Consider the following 12,092-nt stretch of genomic DNA (forward strand, 5'->3'; position numbering starts at 1 on the left):
CAGATCAACACTGCCTCCTTGTGGCAAAGACACATAAAGTGACAGCTTTGCAGTCACTTCTCTAAAAGCAGTTGATTGTCATTATAGTAGATGAACATTTGATGTTGTCATAACTTCAGGAAGGAGTAAGAGGTGACCTATCTACATAGAAATGTTAATATATACAGTAAGCTAACAAAGAGTTGAATATGGCCTCAAAATGAGCAGAGAAAAAAAAACCCTCATCAGCTGAAGAGTGAACCAAATTCTGTAGGTTGTTGTCATGTTGTATTGCATCACATTTTGTTTTCCATTGTCCTTCCTCTTATTCCAACTGTCAGGAAACAGTTGCAGCACCTTCTTACAGATACTGCATTTCTTCATACTGTGCCCGTTACAAGGTATGGGAAGGAGAAGACAGTAACATTAAAGAACCATTAAAGCAATAAAGGAGAGGCCTGTTTGATACACATGAAGTTGATTCTGAAAGCCAAGGTAGTCAGTTAAATTGTGCAATGTGACCAGAAAAAAAAACAAGATATTTACTCTTTCTTTTTACACTTTTACTTTCTATTTAGGCGTCATGCTGCTGCAACTCTTAAAATCTTACTTGATTTCATGGCTTATAGTTTTACAACTCATGATTTTATGAATCACTTCTGTTTATACCCAGTCTGTCTATTTTCATGTGAAGCACTCAGTGCTTATAATTCCCTTATTATAAAGCATCTTTGTGCTGCATTTCTTGTATGAAAGGGGCAATGTAAATAGATTATTATTTCTGTGTGATATATGCTACAAAATTACAAAATGACTTTAAAACTTTCTAGTTTAAATCATGAACTCAATGTTAATGCCCACCACAAACAAGATTCAGGCATGTATTTTTGTCTGGTTGGGGGAAGCTTCCTGTATTGGTGAAGCTGTTTTATTGGGGGCAATCTTTACGAGGGCAGTTCTTGGTTGTGAATTGGGGGTTGGAGCTTCAGTGGGGTATTAAAGTCTGTACCCAAGGGAACATTTAGGTCTTCTCTCCATGCTGCATGTATTAAAGAGACCTGATTCCTCATACTGAGTCAGTCACTTCTTCAGAGAGGAGAATTTCCCTCACAAATGTCATTTAGATTTGATATTTCCTATTGAAGCAGTTAGAGGGTATCTCATGAATTAAAGCTGTGTCCAGCCGGTATTTTTCAGAAAAAACATCACACCGTGTAATTTCTTGTATGAAAAATGAGAGCTCTCAAAAACACAGAAGAAAATTAACAATGGGCAACATCATTTGGAACAGTTAGACTTCTTGAAGTGTCCTAAACAGCAATGGGAGAGTTGACCTCACCCCTCAAGGGCCGCTGAGCTCACAGCAAGACCCCAGTCAAAAACACAGTCACAGACAGTGAAGCTCTTTATCCTGATTTACACACAGCAAATGAGGATAACAACATTCCAGAGACACAACACACAGAGCAGTGTTGTAGTCAAGACTTCCTAAACTGAGACCAAGTCATGACCGAGACCAGTGTATCAAGACTTTGAAGGGTTGAATACAAGACACAAACCAGACCAGAGTCCCACACTGCATGACACACTTTGATTAAACAAGGAACATGAAAAGCATAGGAGCTCCTCAAATTGACCTGAAAGCTCCACATTCCCATAAAAACACCCACAGAAAATAAATAAAAAATCATTTTACTGTCATGCTGTAGGCCTATATATGAGTGTGATATGAAAGTGTGCCATAAGAAATGTCTTGATAAAATGAAAGGGCATTGTAGAGGGGGGTTGTGTATGGTAATTTTTACTTTGTTGTCTATGAGCAAGCAACAAAAAAACACTAATATCAACTTAATTTTTATTCAACAAGCACTTTGGTGATATCCCCGTTGTGGTCTTGACCAGTCTTTAAATAAAGTCCCAAATCCTCTTTGTCTGAGACCGAGATAAGAGTAAAAATGCTTTCGAGTGCAAAGTGAGACCGAAAGTGTTCTTGAGACCAAGGGCAATCTCTAGTACTACAACAATGACACTGAGCATCCTCCCTTGCATTCACATCCTGTGGTTGAAATATTAAGCTGTGGGTCAAGAGAGATCACAGGCAACACTTAGACAGATAGAAAGTACTTAAAGGGATAGTTCGACCTCAGATCAAAACTACATATTTCTCCTCTTACCTGTAGTGCTATTTATCGATCTATATTGTTTTGGTAAGATATTGATCATAGAGATGTCTGCCTTCTTTTGAATATAATAGAACTAGATGGCAATCGGCGCTCAAAGCACCAAAAAACATACATTTAAAATACTGTGTCCTTCAACAAATAAAAGGTTACTCAAGATAATCCACCGTCCTTGTTGTGAGCAGCTTCATATAGAAAATATTGTCTTTCTGCTGAACTGCACCTGCCAACCGCATCTCAGCGCAGAGGGAAGTGTGCATCTACTGCAAGCTCAGCTCGCACCACAGAGCTAACCAATGTTTCAGTTCATCAGATCTCACGCTGTCACAAGCACAGGTAGATGCACACTGCCTTCTGCATAGTGCTATGTTTGGCGGGCGTAGCTCGGTAGAAATAAAACAGTTGCTAAATGAAACTGTTCACATCAAGGTCTGTGGTCTGTGGATTATCTTGCGTAACCGGGTCATGATTTCTGGAAGGAGATATTGCTGTTTAGTTTTTCAAATGTATTCATTTTTGGTGCTTTGAGCTCCACAAGTCAAGTACCATCTAGTTCCATTTTATTGGAGAAAAAGCAGACAAATCTCCAACACTTGGCAACTCACACCAAATCACTCTAGATTTACAAATAGCACGACAGGTAAGAGGAAAACATGGATTTTGATTTTGGGGTGAACTGTCCCTTTAACAATGATGCAGAGTTTGATGAGAAGAGAAATGCGTAATTACTGAAGTTAAAATAAAGCTAGCATGGAGAATTCATCATCCAGCTGCTGTTTATTCATTGTGTGTCAGATTAACAACCAGAGCTTGGAAACTTTACTGTGTCATCTTTAAAAGACTGATAACAGCTGCAACACTGCAGCATGTTTAGACTGAAGCAGGGTGGAATGTATAGCTATTTCTGTAAGAGCCTGCAGACAGGGGCTTTCTATGGCCAGACGCCAACCACAGTGGATTCCACAGTGTCGTGTTTCAGAGGATACAGGCAGCACAATGCTGTCACTGATTAAAAATGCTTTCCTCTTTATCTGCCTTTGCACATTTTATCGGCCCACGGCTCCAGTCTTCTGAGGTTATCTCAAAAGATGAACCCCACTTCACAACTGCACTGCAAGCTAAAATTAGTTTGGCTATTCTGTTTTAAAACTTTTTACGCCGGTACAGAAAACATGAAAAGCCACTAACATATACTGGATGCACTGTCCCCATAACAATCTCTATTATGTGGTTTCATGCTAGAATGTACAGTAAGTCCAACAGGACTTGATGGACAATAAAAATGAAGCAGTCCATCCTTCTGTTTCCTCTTGTTCATCCATATTTAATGACTCATCTTATTCTTCCTGTCCTTTTGTTCCTGTGTGTAGGCGATCAATGACGCCGATACAGGAAGACATCTCTGGCACTTTCCCTAACAAAGTTACACAGTGTTTTACCAGGAAAATCAAAACTTAAATGACAGATGCAAGTGAGAACAAGGAATGAAGGGTGATAAAAATAAGATGAAAACACAAAATGAACTGTTTTGGTATTAGTGCAAATTCAGTTTAAAAGACTCAGGTGAATTGTGTTGTATTTTATGATTAAACACCATACATCTTGTCCCCTATGTGTAAAATGGGTTTACCAAGGAGTCTTCTCGAAATCAAATGCATCACACCACGACCAGGTGATGTAAACTTGACTCTGAAAGCCCACTGTCACTGCCCACTACAGCTACTGCATCTTCTCCCTGGATAAATTGCCACCATGCTATTACTGGAACAGATAACGTCTGTATATGGTTCAGACATTATGCCTTGCACATCTGATTTACTGGCACAATAACTGAGACGTGATGACTGGAGGCAGTTTCGCTGCCATTGAGCCTGCTGTACAGTCAGTCAGCTGTCCTCCCTCAGGGGAATGCTGCTGTAGTGTGCTCCAGCAGGCAGCCTATCTATTGCCACACACTCAAACATTAATTTGCAAGACAGTTGATTTATCAAACTATTCTTGATTGCTGTTGAGAATAATGTGAATCTATTGTGTTGGAAAAGAGCAAATCTGTTCTTCAATTAAGATGAGAATGAATCGCATTAACACTGATTATGGTAGTTTGCTGTTGAGTAATCAGCCATGAAGATGATTCAATTTGGATCAATTCCAAAAACAAAAAAAGCAGATAAAAGAAACACCAATACTTGAATGTCCACAGATCAAAAGTGAGATCTCAAACCTGCAAAGCTGAAAAATTATCATTTATTTGTCAGACAGCAGTTGCACTGCGACTGCCCGAGAAATGTTACTGGAAATGACATGATTGGATTTACCATGAAACACACGATAATGACTGCAGTTATTTCTCTTTAGCTCTGACGTACAGTATGTTTACCAAGAGCAAAGAAGTGGCAATCTATCATTACTGATGACAAACCCAGCTAAATGAGTGATTATAATTTAAACTGCGCTGCCACAGCTAATCAGACTGTATGTTGGTGATGAGACGACGACCTGACTTGCGGAGAAAGGAAAAGATCTGCAGAAGATGCTTAATGTTGTGGCTGAATGGTGCTGGTGGCGTGTAGTTTCTTTTAATCAGTGTTACATTCATGATGCTCGGCGTAAATTGTTCCTTGTGTATGTAGAAAGATGGTCAGTTCAAGTTTTGAATTTTAATATGAAAAGATGAAGAACAATTACAGTGTACTTATGTAGAGTTTAAATGTCAAAGATCTGTGTGCACACAGTGACATTACCATAAGCTATATATGTGAATTTCATGTTTTATTGTTCAATATAGGATGATTTAAAGGTGCAAGAGGTAACTTTCTTTAAAAATAATTTTTGTCACATTTGCTGAAACTGCTGCTGTATCCTGGCTTATGTACATGAGACTAAATGAAGTTTTATACCTAAATTCAGGAACAAGACCACGCCTTCAATTTCAATTCAATTCAATTTTATTTATAAAGCCCAATATCACAAATCACAATTTGCCTCACAGGGCTTTACAGCATACGACATCCCTCTGTCCTTATGACCCTCGCAGCGGATAAGGAAAAACTCCCCCAAAAAAACCCCTTTAACGGGGAAAAAAAACGGTAGAAACCTCAGGAAGAGCAACTGAGGAGGGATCCCTCTTCCAGGACGGACAGACGTGCAATAGATGTCGTACAGAACAGATCAGCATAACAAATTAACAGTACTCCACATGACACAATGAGAAAGAGAAAGAGAGAGAGAGAGAGAGAGAGAGAGAGAGAGAGAGAGAGATGCAGGTAATGACAGTAGCTTACAACATTATTGAAAGTAATAATATTATAGTTATAGTTCTGGCTACTGTGGTACAATATGTTGAAAGTATGTATTAATATCTGGCAGTATACAAGTGTGACAATAGTCATATGTGTATAATAACAGTAGAAGTATGACTAATGACTAATGATGGCAGCAGCAGGAGGCATCTGGCAGGACCACGACAGCAGCACAACCACACACGTCACGCTGTCCAGGCACCGCTGCGATATGAGTTAATCTGAGAGACAGTGGAACACAAAGGCTCCGGAGAAGAAGCCGAGTTAGTGACATCCAGAATGGCCGAGTTAGCAAGATGCAGTAATAGAATACGAGAGAGAGAGAGAGAGAGAGAGAGAGAGAAGGAGAGAAGGTGCCCGGTGTATTATAGGGGGGTCCTCCGGCAGACTAGGCCTAAGTCAGCCTAACTAGGGGCTGGTACAGGGCAAGCCTGAGCCAGCCCTAACTATAAGCTTTATCAAAGAGGAAAGTCTTAAGTCTAGTCTTAAATGTGAAGACGGTGTCTGCCTCCCGGACCGTAACAGGAAGATGATTCCACAGGAGAGGAGCCTGATAGCTGAAGGCTCTGGCTCCTGATCTACTTTTGGAGACTTTGGGGACCACAAGTAACCCTGCGTTCTCAGAGCGCAGTGTTCTGGTGGGATAATATGGCACTATGAGCTCTCTAAGATATGACGGAGCTTGACCATTTAGAGCTTTATAAGTTAACAGTAGGATTTTAAATTCAATTCTGGATTTTACATGGAGCCAGTGCAGAGAAGCTAAAACAGGAGAAATATGATCTCGTTTCTTAGTTCCTGTTAGTACACGTGCTGCTGCATTCTGAATTAGCTGGAGAGTTTTAAGGACTTACTAGAGCTACCTGATAATAGAGAGTTACAGTAATCCAGCCTTGAGGTAACAAAAGCGTGGACCAATTTTTCTGCATCTTTTCGGGTCAGGATAGGCCTAATTTTCGCAATATTACGCAGATGAAAAAATGCAGTCCGTGAGGTTTGTTTTAAATGAGAATTAAAAGACAAATCTTGATCAAATATTACTCCGAGGTTTCTTACGGTAGTGCTAGAGGCCAGAGCAATGCCATCTAGAGAAACTATGTCATCAGATAAAGAGTCTCTGAGTTGTTTGGGGCCAAGAACAATAACTTCAGTTTTGTCTGAATTTAACATCAGGAAATTGGTGCTCATCCAGGTTTTTATGTCTTTAAGGCAGTTATGGAGTTTAGTTAATTGATTACTTTCTTCTGGCTTCATCGATAAATACAACTGTATATCATCCGCATAACAATGGAAATTTATAGAGTGATTTCTAATGATGTTACCAAAAGGAAGCATATATAGAGTAAATAGGATTGGTCCGAGCACAGAACCTTGCAGAACTCCAAAACAAACTTTGGTACGTAAGGACGATTCATTATGAACGTGAACAAACTGAAAACGATCAGATAAATAAGATTTAAACCAGCTCAGTGCAGAACCTTTTAGGCCAATTAAGTGATCCAGTCTCTGCAGTAGAATTTGATGGTCAATTGTGTCAAACGTCGCACTAAGATCTAATAAAACAAGTACAGAGACAAGTCCTTTGTCTGAAGCAATCAGAAGGTCATTTGTAATTTTAACTAGTGCTGTCTCAGTGCTATGATGCACTCTAAATCCTGACTGAAATTCCTCAAATAGATTATTATCATGGAGAAAATCACACAGCTGGTCTGCGACTACTTTCTCAAGGATCTTTGACATAAAGGGAAGATTAGATATTGGTCTATAGTTGGCTAACACCTCTGGATCCAGGGTGGGCTTTTTTAGTAGAGGTTTAATTACAGCTACCTTAAAAGACTGTGGTACATAGCCTGTTAATAAGGATATATTGATCATATCTAATATATGAGTGTTAACTAAAGGAAAGACCTCCTTAAGTAGCCTAGTTGGGATGGGGTCTAAGAGACACGTTGATGATTTAGATGAAGAAATCAATGCAGTCAATTCTTGAAGAGAAACTGGGGAGAAGCAATCTAAATATATATTTTTACAGCTGTGTTTGAGGTTTGATAGGTACTATCTGAGGACAGGAGGTCATGAATTTTGCCTCTAATAGTTAGAATTTTGTCATTAAAAAGCTCATAAAATCATTACTGCTAAGGGCTAAAGGAATACAAGGCTCAATAGAGCTTTGACTCTCAGTCAGCCTGGCTACAGTGCTGAAAAGAAACCTGGGGTTGTTCTTATTGTCTTCTATTAATGCTGAGTAATAGTTTGCTCTGGCATTGCAGAGGCCCCTCTTATAAGTTTTGAGACTGTCTGTCCAGATTAAGCAGAGATTCTTCCAGTTTGGTTAATGTAATTCCTTTTCAAAATTTTCGCGATATTTGTTTTAACTTACGGGTTTGAGAGTTATACCAAGGAGCGAACTTTCTTTGCTTTTTTAACTTCTTTTTAAGAGGAGCTACAGAGTCAAGTGTTGTTCGCAGCGAGCCTACAGCGCTATCGACAAAATGATCAAAGTCGGTACAGGAAACCTCTGTTACTGAGGGACTTGGTATTGAATTTAATGACGGAGTAATCTTTTCCTTAAATTTTGCGACAGCACTATCTGATAAACATCTAGTATAGTAACTGTTGCTGAGTGGCGGTAATCGAGTAAAAGAAATCAAAAGTAATGAGATAATGATCCGATAGGGATTCTGTGGAAAGACTTTTAGATTATCAATTTCAATTCCATACGTCAGAACTAGATCGAGGGTATGGTTAAAACAGTGAGTGGGTTCATGTACACCCTGACTGAAGCCAATGGAGTCTAATACTGAGATAAACGCGGTAGCCAGGGAGTCATTATCAACATCGACATGAATGTTAAAATCGCCTACAATAACTTTATCTGATTTAAGAACTAAACTGGATAAAAACTCTGAGAATTCAGATACACATTCAGAATACGGCCCAGGAGCACGGTACACTATAAACAATAAAAGTGGCGTCTAGGTTTTCCTGGTCGGATGTAAAAGACTAAGAACGAGGCTTTCAAATGAATTATAATCTAGTTTAGGTTTAGGGCTGATTAACAGACTAGAGTTAAAAATGGCTGCAACTCCCCCTCCTCGGCCGCTGCCTCGAGGAATGTGGGTATTATTATGACTGGGAGGAGTGGACTCATTTAGACTGACATATTTATCTGGACACAGCCAGGTTTCAGTGAGACTGAGTAAATCAATATGATTATCTGATATTAATTCGTTTACTAACACTGCTTTAGACGATAGAGACCTGATATTTAACAGTCCGCGTTTAATTCTCCTGTTTTGTCTTTCTGTCACAGAAGAGGTTTTAATTTTTATGAGGTTGTTATGCACAACTCCTCTTTGTTTAATTTTAGATTTAAATAATTTAGGTGGTCGGGGGACAGACACCGTTTGTATAAAACTATGAAAACTATGGCTGGGTAACTGAACTAGAAGCTCAGAGAGGCGTATAGGACTGCGAATCTGAGTCCTGGTCTCAACTCTGGGTTGTCAGGGATTTAAATTACTAATAAAGTTTGCCAGGTTCCTAGAAATGAGAGCAGCTCCATCCAAAGTGGGATGAATGCCGTCTCTCCTAATAAGACCAGGTTTTCCCCAGAAAGTTTGCCAATTATTAATGAAACCCACATCGTTTGCTGGACACCACCTGGACAGCCAGCGATTAAATGATGACATGCGGCTAAACATGTTATCACTGGTCAGATTTGGGAGGGGTCCAGAGAAAACTACAGAGTCCGACATCGTTTTTGCATATTCACACACTGAGGCAATATTAATTTTAGTGACCTCGAATTGGCGTAACCGGGTGTCATTGACGCCGACGTGAATAACAATCTTACTGAATCTACGTTTAGCTTTAGCCAGCAGTTTTAAGTTAGATTCAATGTCGCCCGCTCTGGCCCCAGGGATACATTTGACTATGGCCGCTGGTGTTGCTAACTTCACGTTTCTCAGAATAGAGCTGCCAATAACCAGAGTTTTATCCTCAGCGGGTGTGTCGCTGAGTGGGGAAAAGCGGTTGGAAACGTGAACAGGCTGGTGGTGAGCCGTGGGCTTCGGCTTGGAGCTGTGCTTCTGGCGAACCGTACCCCAACCTCCCGGCTGAACGGGAGTTACCGGAGGACAGTTAGCAGAGGCTAAGGCTATGCTATGTGGCTCCGCACCGGCTACAGGGGGCTGGCTAACTACCGCAGCTACTGAATGGTTTTCCATGGTGCGGAGCCGCGCTTCTAATTCACTAAGCCTCGCCTCCAACGCAGCAAATAAGCTACACTTGTTACAATTACCACTGTCGCTAAAGGAGGCAGAGGCATAACTGAACATTTGGCACACCGAGCAAGAAAGAGCAGAGGGAGAAGCCATCGCTAACTTTAAAGCTAATGTGGCTACCAAGGCTAGTAACGTGCAAACAACAGCTAAGAGATTAGCGAGAAAGTCGTAGAAAGGAGAGCTATAAGTGCTTAAACAGAACTAGTGTGGGTTAAGACTTGAAGTAGACTTGAACACATCCCATTTCCGTTCAATAAGTATTTAAGCACACCTCATCCGTTTCCTACTCCTCTGACTCAGTTTCCACATCTCCCCCCCCCCCAAGCCCCCTTTCTTTTTTGTTTTCTTTTCTCTCTTTTGTGTTATTACAGGAACCGGGGGCTATAGAGATTGAAGAGACGGCTCCCCCACCCAGAGTCTCAACTTCCTGGTTCCAACCACCAAGCATCCGTCCGTCCACCCATAACCCTCTTTCCTCCTCTCATACCTTCACCCCTTCTCCCCCTCATCCCTCCTTCCCTCAACCCTCATCCCTTCATCCCTCAAACCTCATCCCATTATCCCTTCATCCTCATCCCCTCATCCCTTCATCCCTCGACCCTCAAACCTTCATCCCTCAACCCCTCATCCCTTCATCCCTCTTCCCTCTCCTCCTCAGTCATGACTACTCATCATCCATAACATGTAATAAATCATTCTGAAAATACTATTGGTGTGGTCTTGTTAGTGAATCTGAGAAGAAAATCAGCTGCTAGTGCTCATGACGGATGTTGCAAGAATCCACCATGCCAACCAGTCAGAGCCAGGAAGAGTTTCTAACATGTGTCAATCACTGCTCTTGCACACGCTGCTCTTGCGCACAACAGCCTACGTGGCAAAGACAAACATCTAACACATCCAGGATACCTTTCACGTTCTATCTGGATGTGGAAGATCCATGACCAAATGTCGATATGCGACAAGGTCGGAGTTAGAATGCGTTGACAACAAAGTCATTTGTTTGCAATGCAATGTTACTTGCAAAAAGTCATGTGCTTGTTTGAGTTTTTCACGGCTGCAACACTGCTTCTGGTGTCTTATGTGATTATACTTGTAAGTTTTGACACAATAAAGAACATACCTTACTAGCTGATCACAGTATGCATTGGATGAAACTGTTGCTATGCCTTACAATTATGCAAGCAGAATTAACTCAGCTACCATGTGTCAAACTGGATGTGAAAGCAGGCACTGAAGAAAACCAGAGATAAGGCTCTTCAAAGTTGTGAGAAGTAATATGAGAAGTTTCCCGGCTTGAGTTCCCCCCATTTAAATACAGAAGTTACTCCAGCCAGAAGAGCCCAAGTTACATGAGGCGCCCAAAAAGCCACCATTTCCTTGCAATCCAGATAGTGTGTTTTTTTCCCCCTCTCTCTCCCTCTCTCTCTATTGGCCACTCATATAGCTGTTAGCCTTACGCTGCACAACCCCTTAAACCACACCCATGAAGAATAAAAGGGTGTGGGTTGCAACCCCCACCAGCCATTGGACCTAAACACTGGCCAACAAAGCATAACTTTCATCCACTTAAAAAAAGACAGAGCACCACAATGGAAGGAGGCCAGAACCGTGAAGTGGCTCCATCCTACCTAGGATGGTCCATCTTTAACACTTTGTGCTGTTGTCTGCCTATAGGGATTGCTGCTATCATCTGCTCCTGTAAGGTGGGTAACCTTTCCTGAGCATCAAACTTTTTTCACTCTTCATCTTCTAAGAAATGTGCAAATATCAAAAACTACACAAAGTATTGTTAGTGTTTTGCAGTGTTTTATAATCTTGCATGAACTTTAATGTTGGAGGCATTGGGAGGCTGCTTCATTGTGACTGAATATTGGCTGACTTGTGCTCATTATGTAACCAGTCAGATTCATTTCGCATGTATATGGTGAAACTGTACAGTATGTTCCCGCCCAGATGCACAAGATTCAATTAATCTCCTTTTCAGTGTTTTTTTTCTTTCTTTCTCAGTCAAACACCTTTTTTCTAGCAAATTAATTTTGCTTCTTGCTTCTTAAAGGCACAGAATGCCAATGCTCTTGGAGACTCAGCTCGAGCTGCGGAGGCATCAAGGACAGCCAAGACCCTAAATATCATTGGACTTGTCTGTGGAATAATTTTGATCATCATAGTCATCGCTCTGAAAGCCACTCAGAAGCAGTGAAGACAGCACTGACGGTGCCAGTATTTGCCCGGAGATGTGTTGGAGTCTCAGCAAAGCTTTTGTCATGCTATAGACTTCCCCTCCTCCCCACACAGGACCACTAAATACAAACAGATGTCTCTATATGTGTGCACACACAGGTTGCACA

This window comes from Epinephelus fuscoguttatus, linkage group LG5, assembly GCF_011397635.1.
Source record: "Epinephelus fuscoguttatus linkage group LG5, E.fuscoguttatus.final_Chr_v1".
Taxonomy (NCBI): domain Eukaryota; kingdom Metazoa; phylum Chordata; class Actinopteri; order Perciformes; family Serranidae; genus Epinephelus; species Epinephelus fuscoguttatus.